Source organism: Carlito syrichta, unplaced genomic scaffold (genome assembly GCF_000164805.1).
Source record: "Carlito syrichta isolate Samal-C Ts95f unplaced genomic scaffold, Tarsius_syrichta-2.0.1 Scaffold314220, whole genome shotgun sequence".
Classification (NCBI taxonomy): domain Eukaryota; kingdom Metazoa; phylum Chordata; class Mammalia; order Primates; family Tarsiidae; genus Carlito; species Carlito syrichta.
This window is the reverse complement of record NW_007258316.1, coordinates 269026-284327: the sequence shown is the minus strand read 5'-3', so window position 1 is coordinate 284327 and position 15302 is coordinate 269026. Positions and strand designations below refer to the sequence as shown.

Below are 15302 nucleotides of genomic sequence, written 5' to 3'. Positions count from 1 at the left end.
TGGCCGGACTCAGTGGCTCAGCCTGTAATCCCGCGCTTTGGGAGGCTGAGGTGAGTGAAGTGCCTGAGCCTGCAGGTTCGAGACCCGCCTGGGCAACTTGGCGAAACCTCATCTCTACAATAAATCAAAAAATCAGCTGGGTGTGGTAGCATGTGCCTGTAATTCCAGCTACTCAGAAGGCTGAGGCGGAAGGATTGCCGGAGCCTAGCAGGTCGAGGCTGTGGTGACTGGGAGCAGCCACTGCACTGCAGTCTGGGCAACTGAGTGAGACTCCAACTCAAAAAAAAAAAGACCAAATTCGGAAGCTGAGTGCATTGTTTTCAGAAATCAAGAGATAAAAGGGCTGTGAAAAGAATATTTATATTGGACAAGTCAGATGAGAGTTTGTTATTTTGAAAAAGTTTTAATGTATTATTTCTTTTCTAAGAATAATTTCCCTGCTGTTTCTATATGTTTGAAATTATATTTTGGCAAGTGTAGGCTCTCAGGAGAGACTTTAGGTACAATCTGGGTGTCAAAGGTAGAAAGAAAGCTGGAATGTCTGCCTATGCATCGGACACGAGATGCTCAGATGGTGTGCAGGTAGCTAGAGTTGAGGAAGTATGGGCCTGGCTGGTCATAGGAGGCCTTGAATAGTCTTCATGAATGGTCTTCCTGCTCTGAGTGGCCACCTTGGGGATCCTGGAACCCCCTCAGTAATGAGCAGAGGCAATGCCCTCCAGGCCCCTTCCTCCAAGGTGGCTATAGAGGGGGACGGAGATGACTAGTCCACACTGATGAGGATTCCCTGGCAAGGCTTCCTTGTGAGTACCACAGTAGAACTCTGCCCACAGCAAAGGTGCTTCAGTCCTGAGTGAGCCCATGGGACTGTGTCTGACATCAGTGAAGGTGGGATTCATTGCAGGGTTGTGGGTCCTTATGGCACACCACATGATTTGGAGAAACAGTACACAATCTCTTATTTTTATATCACTGCCTTGGACTAAAATAAGCAGGATTGGGACTGATGGTCTTAAAGATAAGCAAAAACAAATAGCTTTTGTGCCTGAGAAGGAACATATGCATATAGTTGCATATTTATATATGAATTGACTCCTCTGGGGTCCGGCCCAGTGCTGTCCAGTGTGGCTTTCTGCAGTGATGGAAATGTTCTATATCTGTGTTGTGCAATGCTGCAACCACCAGACACGTGGTTCTTGAGTACTTGCATGGTGGCTGGTGTGAAACTGAATTTTAAAATAAATTAAATTTAGTTCCATTAGGCCAACCTGTGGCTAGAGTCCTTCCAAAAGCAGCAGTAGAGGAATTCCCACAAGGGAGTGCGCCAAACTGTCCTAAGATGGGGCCAGATGGGATTCCAAAGAAAGAAGCACTAAAAGACAGGGTGATCAGTCCAAAGCATTTATAAAGGTAACTTAGGTACAGAGTGGGCTACCATGTCCTCGTGATGGACAATGAGACAAAGGATGTTCTACTCCATAACCTGTTCCCAGTGAGGGGCTCAGATTATGGAGTTCAAATGAAAGTTTAAGGGATTTGGGTGTAGGCCGGGCTAGCTTCTACATGTTTGGTAACATGGTTGACCTTTCAGTGTTTTCAACAACAACCCAAACACCTTTATTAGTGTCTGGGAATGTTCAAGACCCAGGCTTCGGTTCAAACCTACAGGGGAAAACAGGTAGCTGTCCAGGTCACATAGCCATCAAAGCACTCTTGATGGGACAGAGGAAAGTGGAGGATACTGGGGCTCCTACACACATGTGGTTACCATACGGACAACATAGGTCTAGCCAGTGGAATTTTCTGGAAGTTAATCTGGGGTAGAAATGCATTTAAAAAGGGATGTTAACATCCCAATGTTGTATCTTGATGGGCTTACTCAAGTCTAAGCATTCTATCCTTAGCAGATGTAAAACAGGCAGTGTTCTAAAACCTCATCTCATGGTGATGCTTCAGTAGAGGAATACTTTGACTGAAAAACTCTGAGAAGTAGGTTAAGATATGAAAAGAGTGAGAGAATGAGAAATCACTTCAATGGAACCATAAACAGTTATAATTTTTCTTTTTAACACTTAAAAATATAATTCAAATGTACTAGTTGTACTACTTGAATGATTTTGGAATTTTATTTCATGCCAAAATGTATGCTTTATATAGCCAAATGGAAAATATATCTGAAAAGGAGGGAGGAGGGAGCTTTCACACAAATAGACTGTCCATAATTTATGTAAATTTTATTTCAAGAAAACGAATCTTTTGTGTAAAACTTTTGTCTCACAATCACATATAAATAAATGTAAAAATACTGTATTGATATATAATTATTTCATGCTACATAATCCAAAACAAATATATTATTTGAATATATTTATAGAGATAGTGTTTAATTTATTCATATAAATGTAAACATGCAGATTCTAAAGTAGAATGTATCTTAGTGGAGATATGGAGATTTGAAAATTTTACATTATACATATGGATTGATACCTAAATTGGAAAGGTTATTTACAAAACAGAATATATGTATGAACATTAAAGTATATAAATGAAAGAATAAAATATTCCTAGAAGTCCAAATCTGGTCTAAAAACTTGTTATTATACCCATTTTTATACATTGGAAGTGTAGGGGAGAAAAAGATTTTTTTTTTCTCACCCACTGCTAGGTTCATGGTTGAGACCCCTATAACGAAAGATGGATTAACAAGAAAAAAGTACCATATACATTTATTTAATATAAATTTTATGTGACATGGTAGCTTTTGGAAATCAAGACCCAAAGAAACAGGTAAACTTGTACATTTTAAAATACTAGTTTGCTGAAGAAGTAGATAGTTTGGAGAACTATGACTGGAAGACAAAAGGGTATGATCTAATAATAATAAACTGAGGAGAACTTATCAAGGTCTGTCTGCTCAGATTCTTCTTGGCGTCTCTGTGTCTTCCAGGATAAGGATGTTTCTATCCTTCGAATATAGGCAGGAGACCTTTGGAATGAGGGTCTTATGATCTACTTCAGAGAGGAGGAACAGGGAATTCTGTTATGTCCTGCTTCAGGGAAACAGAATGAGGAGAAAGTCAGAGATACCTTCCTGCTTTTGCCGTTTTTTGAAATGCTAAGGTGCCATATTTTGGGGTAGTGTGTAATGAAGCCATCCAAAGTTAATGGGTAAAGACACTAGGTGAAGTCACTGAGTAGTGCTTTTTAATTATTAGTAAGACTCATACCAGATTTCTTGACTATAGCTTTGATCTTATTTCCACTAGAATCCAATTTAAAGTTTTTGGTAGTTCTATCCCCCCTCCTACTCACAGGCGTCCTTGTTTCAAATGTCATGATTTACAGAGCTAGTCACAAAGTAATAAATAAAATCCTTCCTCCCATATACACCCCAGTTGGAACTGTTTGAATTTTTTCTACAGAAAGAGACAAAAGTTTGTTTTAATTTGAATGACTGGGTGTGGTAGGAGACAGTCTCTTCTTACTTTCTCACTTTTCTGTAGAAAAGAGCCAACTGATAGGGTTTGTAGGGGGATGGGAGAGGAGGTTGTAGTTAAAACATCTCATATGAACCTCGCAAAGGGAGCACAGAGTTACAACAGCCCAAAAAGTTAACACTCTGATCTAACAGTGTCCTGTTACTAATTGCTTTACTGCCAATATCTGCTTTCCCAAGCCCGCATCCCAAAGCTATGTAACTAATAACGTCCTGGAACTGTCAGTGTTTGCTTTCCTAAGGCTGCATTTCAGAGACAAATGAGTAACAACATCCCTGATAATGATAGTGCGGACATCTGCACTTCAAGGCCGTGGGACCAGCAGCCCCCAACAGTGCCAACATCTGCATCTCAGGGCCAGGCGACCAACTCAAACTCCCTAAATTGCTTGGAGCCTGGTAAGTCTTGACTGGGGTTTTATAAGGGGCCTGCAAGAGAACAAAGCTGCTGGTTCTTCTTTTTTTTTTTTTGAGTTGGAGTCTCACTCTGTTACCCAGACTGGAGTGCAGTGGCCACTCCCGGCCACTGCAGCCTCGACCTGCTGGGCTCCGGCAATCCTTCCGCCTCAGCCTTCCAAGTAGCTGGAACTATAGGTGCGCCCTACCACACCCGGCTAATTTTTTATTTATTGTAGAGATGAGGTCTTGTCAAGTTGCCCAGGCGGGTCTCGAACCCGCGGGCTCAGGCAATCCACTCACCTCAGCCTCCCAAAGGCACGGGATTACAGGCTGAGCCACTGATCCCGGCTTAGTTCTTCTTTAGGGCCAATTTTTCTTTCCTTTCCCTCTAATAAATTTTCTTTAATCATTCGGCTCATCCTCTCTTTCTCCATACTTGCCTTACATCGAGTATCTTAACTCTCCTTCTGGCTTATAGAAGCTTCCTTCTGAGGGCTGGGCTGGTGCTTTATCTGTTTTAATGGCCCTCTTAAAACAAGAGATTCAAGTTCCCTGCTATTTTTTTTTTCTTTCTTTTGCACTTAATACCTTTTTAAGTATCTCCTGTAGAGTTGGTCTGGAAACTGCATAATCTCTTAGGGATTGGATTCTGGGAAGGATTTTAATTCTCCATCACTGATGAAGCTAAACTTGGCTGGGTAGGAAATTATTGGTTGAAATTGTTTATCTTTGAGGACTTTGAATACTGGACTCCAGTCCCTCTATCATACTCAGTGATCTATCACAGAAACAAAGAACAGAGTACCATATGTTCTCACTCATAAGTGGACCTTGAACAATTATCATAATATTTTAAGAAAGGGATTGGAGCCGGGCTCGGTGGCTCAGCCTATAATCCTGCGCCTTTGGGAGGCTGAGGTGAGTGGATTGCCTGAGCTGGCAGGTTCGAGACCCGCTTGGGCAGTGAGACTTCATCTCTACAATAAATCAAAAAATCAGCCGGGCGTGGTAGCATGCCTGTAATTCTGGTTACTTGGAAGGCTGAGGTGGAAGGATTGCTGGAGCCCAGCAGGTCGAGGCTGCGGTGGCCGGGAGCGGCCACTGCACTCCAGTCTGGGCGACAGAGTGAGACTCCAACTCAAAAAAAAAAAAAAGGAATTGGCAGTAGTGGGGAACTGCCAGGGGAGTGGGGGTGGGATTGCCACTTGAGGAAAACTGCCAGGGGAGGGATGGGCACACCTCATCAACAAAGGTACTTGCATAATTAACATTTGCATACCTAACCCTGAATTGTACCCCACATCTTTAAAATAAGAAAAACAAAGAGATAAATAAAACAAGCAATTGAGACTCCATGCTCATGCTCACAGTGGGAGTCAGAGGTTAGGGTGAGCGTCTGGCGGGCCGCAGGAGGAAGACGACGGTGACGCCAGTGGAGCTGCGTGTCGTCCAGGAGGAGATCAAGAAATCAAGGAGCCGGAGAAGCTGATCAACTGACCACAAGAAGACGTGCCCGCGGCTGCCACCACCGCATGGACGAGTTCTCCCGCAGTAACATGCCCAGTGAGCTGAAGGTCTACACTTGAATGGATGCAAGCTTGAAAGAACTGACTAGTTGAGTGAAAGAAGTCTACCCAGCAGCTAGAAAGAAGGGCACACACTTCAATTTTGCCATCGTTTTCACGGGTATTAAAAGACCTGGCTACCAGTCAGGCTCGTGGCTCAGCCTGTAATTCCAGCACTTTGGGAGGTCAAGGAGAGTGGATTGCCTGAGCCCGTGGGTTCGAAATCAGCCAGGGCAACTTGGCGAGACCTCGTCTTTACAATAAACCAAAAATTAGCTGGATGTGGTGGCGTGCACCTGTAGTTCCAGTTACTTGGAAGGCTGAGGCGGAAGGATCACCAGAGCCCAGCAGGTTGATTCTGGGGTGGCTGTGAGTGTGCCACTGTACTCCAGCCTGGGCGACAGATTGAGACCCCAACAAAAAAAAAAGAAAAAAAAAAGACCTGGCTACCGAGTTAAGGAGATTAGCAGCACCATGTCTAGCTTAGAAAGGGGACTGATAACTCCATGACCCTGCAGTCGCAGAAGTTTCAAATAGGAGATTATTTGGACATAGCAATTACTCCTCCACAACAGGTACTACCTCCCTCAGACCGCATGAGACCATATTAAATTTTATTTACTATATCTTGAATTTATTATTCGGCCAGTTATGTAAAATAAACTTATGTACCCCCCCCATTATTGCCACTAAACCTTTAACTTCTAAGCAAATTATAATGCATTTATGTAGATGCTTGCTTGGATGTGCTGTGGTGTGATCACTAATAGAAAATCTGTATGTCCAAGCCCTTCTGTAAATTATAAAGAAAAGTGCTCTTAGCATTCTGTGTGCAACCATATTGTTAAATACATGTGTGTCATCAAACAAATAACAAAATACAAGTAATTGCATAATGGTCAGTTTCTTAAACTTTAAAAGGGAAGAGTTGAAGAAAGGATATCCTATCCTCTTATTGAGGTATATATTCTACTAGCTCAGAATGAATTATGTTTTCACTCAAAGACTATTATCTATTTGAGCCAAGATTTAGTATTTTATACCTTTACTGAGAGTACTTAATCTTAAAAAAAAAGATTAGGTTTGACATATAGATGACTTAAGTTTCTTACCTAGCTCTGAGCTTTAATATTGTCACGTGTTATAGGAATGGGCCACCCAAATGTCAATCTAGGGAGAATGGATAAGCAAAATGTAGTATAAACATACACTGGAATATTGTTCAGCATTAAGAAGGAGGGAGGTTCTGACACATGCTACAACATGCACGAAGCTTGAGGACATCAGACTAAGAGAAATAAGCCCAACACAGAAAGACAAATATGATATGATTCCACTTATCTGAGGTATCCCATGTAGTCAGATTCATAGAAACAGAAAAGTAGAATGGTGGTTACCAGGAAAGCTTGAGGGAGGGGGAAACAGAGAGTTCTTAGTGAGTTTAGAGTTTAAGTTCTGCAAGATTAAAAAGTTCTGGAGATCTCTTTCACAGCAATGTGAATGTACTTATATGACGGAACTGTACACTTAAACATGGTTAATGGTTTATGTTATGTGTTTTTTTTTACCAAAAAATTTAAAAATTATATGTTTTTACTTTTGTGAAATCAAATGTCAGGTCTGACTTACAAACACATTTTGTGTGAACCAAAGTTCCCTGAAACCTTGTGCTAAGTTTCAGTTTTCCAGTGAACCAAGTGGTAATACTTTAGGGTTAATGTATCATCTTCACCTTTGCTAATTTTACTTCAAAAATACTTCCATTAACAGAGGATGATATGATCATTACATAACACTGTAATTAAAGTGGCATTCATTGTAGTTGAGGTAATTAGAGTCTTGCAAAAGCCAGATTCCCTGGAGCTGAGAGAGGACAGGGCTGGCAGGCTGCATCTTTAGTCATTTAATCTGATAAATTAAAATAACACTCCTTCACAGGGGATTATGTTAATCTTGTAATGTTCCCACTTCTATCTCTGAAGGTTCTAGTAACCAGATATTTCTTATTTGTTCAAGTGTAATTTGTTGGACCAAAGTTCCTCAATCCAGGTGAATCAGTAGACTGAGTAAAGTTCACCAATGTGGGCAGGAATCATCCAGATGCCCAGGTAGAACGAAAAAGTGAAGGCGGGGGGAATTTGTTCTCTTCTGGAGCTAGGATATCCATCTTCTCCTGCCCTCAGCATCAGAGCTTTTGGGCCTCTGGACTCTGGGACTTAGACTTGCACTCATTCACTCCCCACTTCCAGAGCTCAGGCCTTCAAACTCGGACTGAATTACACCAATGACTTTCCTGGTTCTCCAGCTCGTAGACAGCAGATAGTGGGGCTTCTTGGCCTCTATAATCACGTGAATGCATTCCATACTTAACCCCCTCTTACATGTCTATATGCAAAGATCCCTGACTTACGAGGGTTCAGTTTTTTATTTTTTTCACTTTATGATGGTGCAAAAGTATCAGTAGGAACCATACTTGAAATTTTTAATTTTGATCTTTTCCCAGGTTGGCCACATGTGATGAAATATTGTCTCCCGATGCTGAGCACATTTAAGGAAGCAAGGCTAAGCTAAACTATGATGTTTGGTACGTAGGGTATATGAAATGCATTTTTGATTGATGATATTTTCAGGTTATCAGGACATAATCCCATCATAAGTTGAGGTTCTGTTTCTCTGGAGAACCCTGCTTAACATAGAAGGCTACTCTGAACCTCACATAACGCGAACTTGGGAAGTGATATCTGAGCTGGTAGGAAGAGGGGAAATCTTACAATTAAAGGGGATGGGGTGACTTAAGGATAAAAACTTTTAGGAAAACTTTTTGGAGAATTCCTTGAGGAATAATGACTACAGTCTTGTTGGGAGCCAACATCTATAGCTACATGGCTGAGGCCTGTAAAGGCCCATCTGGAAGATCGCCTCTGACATAGGATATCAGTTATACCTATGATATTGGCGTGTGATTGGTGACCAGTGTGCATACATGGCAGTAAAACTTACAAGTGAATCTCAGTACACTTGATGGAAGGTGCATGGCGGAATTGTTTCTGTCTTTCTAAGTTTAGCTTCTTTCTAGATATTATTTTTTTTTACTTCTATTTCCTGGTAGACTGGGTAGTCCTTGTTCCCGAAAGCTGTTTCCCCTAGGGCTAAGATTAGAAACTAAATTACCATGATAGTTCTGTCCCCTGCCCCTAGCCAGGCAGAACGTTTTCTTTTGTTTCGTTAATTACCGAAACTCTGTCTGCTTCAGCCCATGGCCGCCATCTTGGAAGCCCTGCATTTCCTTGTTCAAGAGTGTGACAGCTACTATTTGATTTTTAGAGTAGACTTGTTGGGATAAAATATATACATATACACTCATAGCTGCGTAAATCTATGCTTGCTGTTTTGATTCCTTTTGCTACATTATTCAAGTGTAATAGTTACTATATGATTTATAAAAGAATTAACGATAAGGTATTAGCTTAATAGGATATAGCATAGTATTAAAGTCCAATAACTAGATCATATGAAAATTAAAGTTTAGACATATGAAACATGAATTATAGTAAAGTTTTGTAGTTTAAGAATAAGTTTTAACTGAGTTATAAGGCGTTATGTTAAATTGTAATAGGTTAATAGTATAGTGTTAAGTTGATAATATTAATTGTTAAAAATATTGGGAATCAGTGAACTTGGATTGAACCTAGAGTTAACTCAGGAAAGTTTTTTGTATTAATCAGGGTATAGAGCAAAGAGTATAATATGAATGATTCGTTGAACATTATGGAAAACACTTTGAACGATTTGTATTGAAATTGTGCACCTGTGACCTTGATGTAAGCACGGCAGGCATCATGGAATTTGAATTGTTTGCTTGGAAATTGCAGATCTCGTGGTGGCCTTGTGATGCATAGTTTTGTAAAGCACGAAACTTGTACGCCCCCAGTGAGTGATTATCACATTGCTGGAGGGTATAGAAAATGGTATATAAGTTGGAAAAGGTTTGAATAAAATCGGCTTCGGTCTTGGCCAGGCTGAACCCAGAAGAGCTGCCTCCGAGTAGTTTTCTTCTCTCCGTCTCTGATTCACCGGTGCGGTCCTAACCCTCCCTCTGGTCAGTGCAGGTCACCGACACAGTCTTTTTAAGGAAAGTTTATGTTCTACAATAAACCCGAACTGTTTCCAGCCCTGTGATGCTACTGATGTATTTTGTTACCTCCATAAGTTCAAGAAAATAAGAAAACACAGTCCAGCAACGAGTGTTTAGACCCATCCAAGCCAGTTTGGTATTCCCTACTTCTTCTCTTCCTGTATTTATCAGCAGGTGTTAGTTGTCTTTCCCAAAACCTTGCTACCACGGGACAGAGACTGAATTCTTCCAAGAGAATAAGCATTCATTGACAAGCAGGTCCCTGGACATGCCACCTGCTTTGTAAGCTTTTGGGTTTTCAGGAGGCCCAGACATGCTCCTGCATGCCACTTTCTTGCCTGCTTTTGCCAGCCCAGGTATAGGACTGTGCGCTGACGGCAGAAGCATTGTATCAGGCCACGGTGTTTTCTTTTTGGTGGGGAACACAGGACCAGGGCTTTTTTTTTTTTTTTTTTAAGCTGGAGTCTCACTCCGTCACCCAGACTAGAGTGCAGTGGCACGCTCCCGGCCACCGCAGCCTAGACCCGCTGGGCTCTGGTGATCCTTCCGCCTCAGCCTTCCAAGTAGCCGGAACCACAGGTACGCGCTATCACGCCTGGCTAATTTTTTTGATTTATTGCAGAGATGACCCCAAGTTGCCCAGGCGGGTCTTGAACTCATGGGCTCAGCAATCCACTCACAGCCTCCCAAAGGCGCGGGAGCCACCGAGCCAGCCTAAGAGCCATTTCTAATATATTTTATGCTAATTAACAATCATGCCCTTGTAGAAATATTTGAAACAGCACATCTGCCTTGAGTGAGAATTCCAATTAGATTCTAAAGGATGCTAATGGATTACCTCGGGGATGTGTGCAGCCACACACAGGGTATAGATAAACATGAACACAGATTTGCGCACACACACAGTATCTGTATTGAAGTGTTTGGAAGTAAATTATAATGAATGACCTGGAAAAACTGACTGGGTGTGCTGGCATCCACAGGGCCTGAGAAGACAATCGCAGACAAGTGCAATTTCCTGGGAGTCCCCAGTCATTCAAGTGTCCCAGATCTGTGCTGCTCACCATTGTGGCCGAAACATGAAATGAGAAAACAAGTATTAGAAACCACTGGAGGGCAGGCACCATGGACAGGTCACGAGGAGGTAACACCCACACATGGCTTAGTAAGCCCTTGAAATGTGACTAGTGTGACAGAAACTGATACTTAATTTTATCTAAATTACTTTTCTATATTTATTTTTTGAGTCGGAGTCTTACTTTGTCGCTCAGGCTGGAGTGCAGGGGCACACTCACAGCCACCACAACTTTGACCTGCTGGGCTCAGGCGATCCTTCCACCTCAGCCTTCCAAGTAGCAGGAACTGCAGGCTAGTGCCACCACGCCCGGCTAATTTTTTTTTTTTTTTTTTTGAGTTGGAGTCTCACTCTGTCATCCAGACTGGAGTGCAGTGGCCGCTCCCGGCCACCGCAGCCTCAACCTGCTGGGCTCCAGCAATCCACGCCCAGCTAATTTTTGATTTATTGTGAAGATGAGGTCTTGCTAATTTTTTTTTTTTCTGTAGTGATGAGGTTTCGACTAGTTGTCCAGGCTGGTCTTGAGACCATGGGCTAAGGCAATCCTCTCACCTTGGCCTCCCAAAGTGCTGGAATTATAGGCATGAGCCACCATGTCCAGCCTCTAAATTACTTTAAATTTAGATTTCAAAATGGATTATCTGTTCAACTGCTGGACAACTTAAACTATGTTTGGAATAACTTTCACATATGATACTAATTTTTCAGGTGTAAGTTTTATGAACTGTAAACACAGATCAAGTATTTCCCATGAAAATGCAACATCCAAGCCGGGCTTGGTGGCTCAGCCTGTAATCCCTTGCCTTTGGGAGGCTGAGGTGAGTGAATTGCCTGAGCCCACGGGTTCGAGACCCGCCTGGGCAGGCGAGACCTCATCTCTACAATAAAATAAAAAAAAAATTAGCCGGGCGTGGTAGCGTGTGCCTGTAATTGCAGCTACTCGGAAGGCTGAGGCGGAAGCATCGCCGGAGCCCAGGAGGCGAGGCTGCGGTGGCCAGGAGCGGCCACTGCACTCCAGTCTGGGCGACAGAGTGAGACTCCAACTCAAAAAAAAAAAAAAAAAAAGAAAATGCAACATCCAAATTGTGCTGTTAAGGGTAAAATATACACTCTATTTCCAAGACTTAGTATTAAAAGAATATAAAATCTCTCATTAAGAATCTTAAGGATGATTACATGTTAAAATGGTAATTTTTTTGCATATATTGGGGTAGATAATATAGGTTATGAAAATTTGTTTCACTTGCTTATGTTTATTTTTTAAGATGTGGCTACTGAAAAAAAATTATATATGTGACTGACATTGTATGTCTCTATTAGAGAACACTGCATTTATGCAAGAGGAAAGAAGTGTCCTAAGTTGGCTGGCTTAGTGTTTACCTCTACTCCTGTGGTAAAGGACAGTAGCTTTGACCATAGGTATGAAATTTGACAGCTCTGTCCAGATTTTATAAACAAAGTAGCTAGGATTGGACCAATTGTAGATCAAAAATAACTATAAAAGCTGGGCAGAAACAAGAAAACAAATGTTAGAAAGCCCTGGAGGGCAGCCACCGTGGATGGGTCATGAGGAGCAGGTCCTCAGGTAAGATCCAGATACACTCAGGTAAGATCCATATACTCCAGGTGTCCCTGAAGATAGTTTCTAAACTGCAGCCCAGGAAATAAAGCAAAGCAGAAAGTGATTTCTTCACTTGATGGGGGAGACAAAAGTTAGAATTTGAGGCTGCCTAAACACCTGGAATTAGAAGGCAAAATCCCAGAAAAAAGGGAACTAAGTAGAAGAGGCCCAATACTCTGTATTCAGATTTTCCTCATCACTTGGCCGAGTCCCAAGATGTGCATGCACAGGGTGCTCTTCCAAGGAAAAACGAAACCAGCTGCTGGGAGGCTAAAGTCTGCACGGGGATTTTGGCATCCATGCAGTGCTGGGAAGTCAGAAATTGGAGTGAAAGCCCAGGTGGGGTGTGGCAGGGAGGCTAGTAAATGCCTACTTGCAGGTGAGACCACAAAAAGCCTCACCCTTGATTTAATGGGCTACACAACCTGTGAGTAAGGGCAAACGTGAAATAGGCCCAAACTCCAGGTAGGTCCTCACTACATCTAAAACCAAGCCAAATTGCCCAGCCTGCTACCCTCACTCCTCTGCAAGTCGAGGAACCCCTTCCTGAGAGACCCCTCTCAGCCCTCCACCAGCTGGTCCTGGCCCTTGCTCCTCGTTGGCTCTGAAGAGCTGCCTGTCCCCACACCCGTGCCCTGTGTGTGAATTGCAACAGTGGTGAAGTCTGCGAAGGCCAGGCTCACTCGGAATCATTTTGTTGTGACTTTTTAATGACGTCTTGGTCACATATTCTTCTATATGGATTAAACACACATTTGTTTCCGTTTCAGAAACGGTGTGTCGTAGAGACCCAGGATCACACATGAATATGAATGAGGAGAGAAATGGCAAATGGGTAACGTGGGAAATGTCATTTTGGCTTTGAAACTGTTCACAGCCAAAGGACATGCAGAGAACCCGGTAAATAAAGTCAACTTCAGAAAGTCATGACTTCATGTGAATATTTCTAATTGAAGTAAGTGTTTTTCCTTGCTTTAATATGAGAATATTGACCAACATTTCCCCCTTCAACTAACACTAAAATATCATAACAACGATAGCAACAAACATGAGGTTTCTGGCTAAGACCCTGAATCGAACCCACATTCTTTCCCTTCCCAAGACGTGTGCAGTGGAGAGATCCCACATGGAATAGCAGCCCCTGCCTGATGTTTTCAGTCAAGGAAGGTCATTTCCCACTAAACAAAAACAGATTTTGCCGGGAGCGATGGCTCACGCCTGTAATCCTAGCACTTTGGGAGGCCAAGGTGGGAGGATTTCTTGAGCCCAGGAGTCTGAGACCAACCTGGGCACCATAGTGAGATCTTGTCTCTACAAAAATAAAAATAAAAATAAAGTTAGGAGTGATGGTGCATGCCTGTAGTCCCGGCTACTTGGAAGACTGAGGTGAAAGGATTGCCTGAGCCCAGGAGATTGAGGCTGTGGTGAGCCCTGATCATGCCATGATCATGCCTAAGGGACAGAGTGAGACAGCCACTCAAAACAAAACAAAAATAAAAACAGATCTGAGGAACAAAACAGTCATGTATGTAAGACTTTAGCTGCATTGTCTTGACAGATTTCAATTCAGTGTCTTTAAAAGTTAGGCATCATCACTTTAGAAACAATTGGTTTTTATGGCTATCCCAAGTATTCAGAATCACAACTTTCCATCTAGCCAGGTACCATGGTTCCCTTACATTCATCATTTCAACAAAAGTTCCATAAAGTCAGTCCTTTGTACAACGATTACTTAGGAAAACATCATGCTTCTGTTCAGTCACTTGGAGGACACTTGGTCCAAGGAACAAATCATTTCTGAGACCCGGTCCTCTGGACATGAAAAACACTGTGTGCTGGTAGGGATCCCAGAGCTCCAAGCTGGCAACCTCACCTGAGTCCTGTGGTGAGAACTCTACATGTAAGGCACACGTGCTCAGGTAGAGTCATCCACAGGCCAAAGTAATTGAGAATGTACAGGTCAGCCTCATTTTTCAGGAATTTGATATTGTGAATTTGCCTGTGTGCTAAAATCTGTGTGCAGACCCCAAAATCAATACTTGCAGTGCTTTCATGGCCATTCACAGATGTGTGCAGAGCAGGAGAAAATTTGTCACCAGCACCCATGTTCCTAGCTGAGGTGTAAGAGGGTATCCCTCTGCCTGCTTGCTGCAGCTCTTATACTATAAGCAGTGCCATTTTTGCAATCAGTTTTTCCAGATTTTTCACATTTTTGTACTTTTTATGAGTAATTTTACTGTCTAAATGTCCCCCAAACTTAGTGCTGAAGTGCTGTGTAGTGTCCAAAGAGCAAGAAGGCTCTGGTGTGCCTGATGCAAAAATTTCAAATGTTGGATGAGCTCCGTTCAGGCCTGAGTTACAGTGCTGTTGGCTGTGAGTCTGTGTTGATAAAGCAACACTTTATACTAACAAAGTTGTATTTAAACAGAAAAATGCAGCGGCGTGTACCTGCCTGGCCCCTCAGCTGCATGCATCCCCTGTGGAGATTGCTGTTTGAGAACTCCAGTTTGCAGCCCAAGGTTGCTGAAATGCCACTGCAAATGCCTCTACCCTCTGACTGCAGAGGCCTTGCAAAATGCTCTGGTGAGAAAGCCCTCAGGCTTCACAAGATTTCCATATGGTTTGAGTCATACACACTCCAGACGCAGTTCTCTCAGGAATGAATAGAGTTGTAAAGGTCTTTTTAAGATATTGAATTGAAAGTCATGTAACAAAATTAGCCATTTTAAAGTGAACATTTCAATGGCATTTAGTGCACAGACAGTGTTGTGCACCACTTCTATCTCATTCCGAGACATTTTCATCACACCCTTCCCCCTGCAAAAATAAAACCCAATACCCATTAAGTAATTGCTTTACATTTCCCCCACCCCAGGCCCTGGTAACCATTCATCTACTTTCTGCTCTATAGATTTACCTATTCTGGACATCTTATATCAGTGGAATCATACAATATGTGACTTTTTAATGTCTTTTTTTTTTTTTTTTACTAAGCATCACGTTTTCAAGGC

At 42.3% G+C, this 15302-nt stretch overlaps 1 pseudogene; it reads left to right on the top strand.

Moving 5' to 3' along the window:
* The first annotated feature begins 5255 nt into the window (after positions 1–5255).
* Positions 5256–6071, top strand: LOC110596789 (annotated as a pseudogene).
* Positions 6072–15302: the final 9231 nt, after the last annotated feature.